The sequence below is a fragment of the Nicotiana attenuata genome, chromosome 6, assembly GCF_001879085.1.
Source record: "Nicotiana attenuata strain UT chromosome 6, NIATTr2, whole genome shotgun sequence".
Lineage (NCBI taxonomy): Eukaryota > Viridiplantae > Streptophyta > Magnoliopsida > Solanales > Solanaceae > Nicotiana > Nicotiana attenuata.
Genome location: NC_031994.1, coordinates 86,516,978 through 86,520,506, shown reverse-complemented (window position 1 = coordinate 86,520,506; position 3,529 = coordinate 86,516,978).

Sequence of the window (3,529 nt, the reverse complement as noted above, 5' to 3'; positions counted from 1 at the left end):
TATTTACAATTTTGTGGATTTTTGTGGCATTTTATGCATTTTTAGTTGTGCATCTTAATTAATGAAAAAGCACAAAAAAATATATTGCATTTCTGTGTGCATTTTTGATTTAACATAAATTCAAAAAAAAATACAAAAATATGCATTGCATTCGCATTTAGGGTTAATTTTACATATTTTTAGATTAATTAATAATTAGGATTTTACAAAAATACAAAAATCACAAAATTGAGTTATTTTTGCTTTGTTTAATTTTCAGCTTTGAGTTTTGTGAATTTTCTTTAAATTGGTATTTTATTAATAGTGTTGATTGTTAATTAGAGCTTAACATGATTTGGTGGGTTAATTTAGTTTTTAGAATTAATTTAGGGTTTCTAGTTTAATTTTGAAAAGAGAAAAGAAAAAGAATTTTGGTAATGGAAATGAAATGAAGAGAAGAAGAAATTGGGCCAGTCTCGTTTAAATTGATCGGGCCCAGATCGCTTCCCTTTTTTTCAAAATACCCACCCCAATTGGCCCAAACCCGTTCCCCAACCCGGTCCATCCCTCCAGTACCCTAAACGACGTCGTATCAGGGGATTCAATCCCAGCCGTCGAGGTTTGATGATCGGACGGCTGGGAAGCCTAGGTCACTTAGTATTTAAATGTCCAAATGAACCCCGCCCCCTCAGAAACCCCTACCCCCACCTCCGTCTCTCACCTGTTATCAGAGACCTGAAACGCCAGCGCCTCCCACCGTGCACCGCCGGCCGGAAATCGCCTCCGCCAGCGGTGATCACCCAAAGGCCACCAAATTAACACCACTTTACCGCCTTCCCCTCCTCGTTCCAAATCCATGCCCCGTCTCCCTCAAATGTCACCCACACTGTTCGAATAATCGAAACCCTAGCGCCGCCTCCACCGTGTCCGGCGGCGCTGACCCCAGTTAACCCCAAAATCAATACCAAGTAATCCCTTTCACATCCACATTCCAAACTCAACCCCGTTTGCCTCGAACCACAACCACACTCGTCGAATCTTGAATCTGGTTTGAACCCTAAAAGCCATAACCTAGTCCGTTCATGCAAAGACATCTCTCAAGGTCTTTTTAGCGTTCGGAGTCCGTTTGATCTTGAAATAATGTCATTCGTTCGTTCTTGGGCAAGAACAAGCGTATGACATTGTTTGAGGATTAAATCAGAGATCAGTCCTGAGTTCGAGCCGAGCCGGTGAACCTCCTACTTTCTTTTGTTTATTTTCTGTCTTCTTAGCATCTTTTCATCTTCTCTTCTTTTTTTTCTCTCTGGTTACCCGAGCTAGTTGGATAAGTTTTAGTTAGGATTATTTGGCCTGTTTGATTCGCTTGTTAATAGCTTAATTAATTGCTGAGTTCACCATTGTTTTCTTCACAAATCGAGTCGAATAGGTTTCAGTTCGATAATTTGTTTCGTTTAGTTCTTACTGCTTTTCTGAGTAATTCCTTGTTCTTGTTAGTATTTCAAGCAGACTCAAAGTCAATTCTCCTTTGTTTAATTTTATCTTCTTGGTTTTTATCTTTATCAAAATCGATTTAATAATCAGCAAGGGTCAAATTGGTTGTGGTAGGGCCTGGGTCAGGATTTGGGTTTTTGGTTATTCATGTTGGTTTATTTGGGAATCAGTTTGGGCTCTTGGAGTCATTTATGACCCAATTCAAAAGGCCCAGCCGTTTGAACCCAGGTCTGTTTGGTAGCTTAGGTAATTTGCAAGGTCATTTGGGATAGTTTAGGGAGTTCAACTCAGGGAATCTTAGTGGTACTGAAATAAGATGCCCTTAGAAGCTTCTATGTGGGGGTTGGAGTTACAATTTCTGATTCTTGATAGTATTACTTGGGTAGCAAGTCAGGAATTTAGGGGTAACTTAGCTAAAATAAAAGTTCAAAAGGACTAAAGGTTAAAAACTGAAGGTCTGAAGTTGCCCTAGTAACTTGCCTATAAAGGCATTGTTACTTAGTACTGAAGGCAGATTCTAAGCACTGAAAAATATACTAAAAAACTCCAGGCGGCAAAATCCTCTAAAAATACTGTTCCACTGCCCCCTTGCTTAGATTCTCAAAGTTTCTTTACATCTGAAGCAATTCTTGTTCATTTACGGTTTAACAATGGATTAAATCTTAGCTCTAAGGTCGGATTCAGAGGTGTTGGATTTCCATTCGGTTGAAATCACCCTTGGTATACTGATTTGGGTTGCATTTTTTTCAAAATTGGATTGCTTTGGTCCTGGTCCAAACGTGTTTGCCTCCCTTTGGTTTTGATATTCAAGTTGGTTGAGTTGTGTTGCTACTGGGTTGATTGTTGTCTTATTGCTTGGCTGATCCCTCACTTCTTCTGTTGTTTCACTTTTCTAGGTATTTTCTTAGCCCATGATTTAGGTTTGAATGTTGATTATGTAAGAGTGGAAGTTTCATTAAATGAAGATGCTATTTGAGGCTGGATTCTCTTTCTTTTGTTACTGTTTTATGCTCTATAATAGGATTTCAAGTAGTGGATATTAGTTAGAGTCTTCCTTTTTTTTTGAATTTGGATGTGTACAATGATTGGATGTGGCATTTGGATAAACAATGGACTCTATATTCATGTTTGGATGTTCGGTGTATTTGTTAGCTAATCCAGAATTTGTTCAAGTGTAACAATAACGAGCAGTATTGTTTTTAGTCTAATCTTAGGAAGAGATAACCTTCTAATTTGTTTGATTGTAGCTGCAATCAGTTGGTGCTTCTAATTTGGTTTATATTTTAAAGTGTTATTGGTGCTGTATTGGAGTGTTGTCCATTAAGTGTAGTTAAGACTACCTCTTGATAGGCACAAGAATGATTTCCAAAATCATATGTTATATGGCTCTTAGGCATGAAACCTTTAATTGCTTTACTCTCCCAAAATCATGGTACGATTCACGTATTTATACACGTGGTATCCTTGGAATTAGTCATTTAACCTGAAGTTTGTATTTAATTAACAATAATATTGGCTTTAAAGGTAGTTTGGGTGTTCGTTATATGACTGGTTATGCAACAGGATTCAATACAGGATTTTCTTTTTTTTCTTCTTTTGTTAAACCTCATTGTTAGTTAATTTTAAGGACTTAACGTTGAGTCCTTCAATCAAGCCCCCCAGAAGATGAAATTGGGCCGAACCTTGGGCCCAAGTTCACTAGCCTTTGCAGTTGAGGTTTGAAGTGCCTTTCTTGGGCCTAATTTAAGCCCAAAGCTTCAATATCCTAGACTAATATTTCCTTTTCATTAATGGTTTTAGAAATTAAGGTAGGGTTTGGACCTTCTAGTTAAGTAGCATGCTTGAGTTAAGAGGTTTGCCTCTTGTTTGCCTCTTGTTCAAGTGTGGACTTGAACTTGAGGTCCAAAGTCCTTAATTACTTTAACTAAATGCAATCCATATTGTTAATTAATTAAGTTTTCTAGAGATGAAGCTTAATAGAAAAACGATAGTTCTTTAGGATGGCCTTTAAAATAATTTGAGGTGCGCCACGCCAAACAAAACTCATAAATTGCATGGC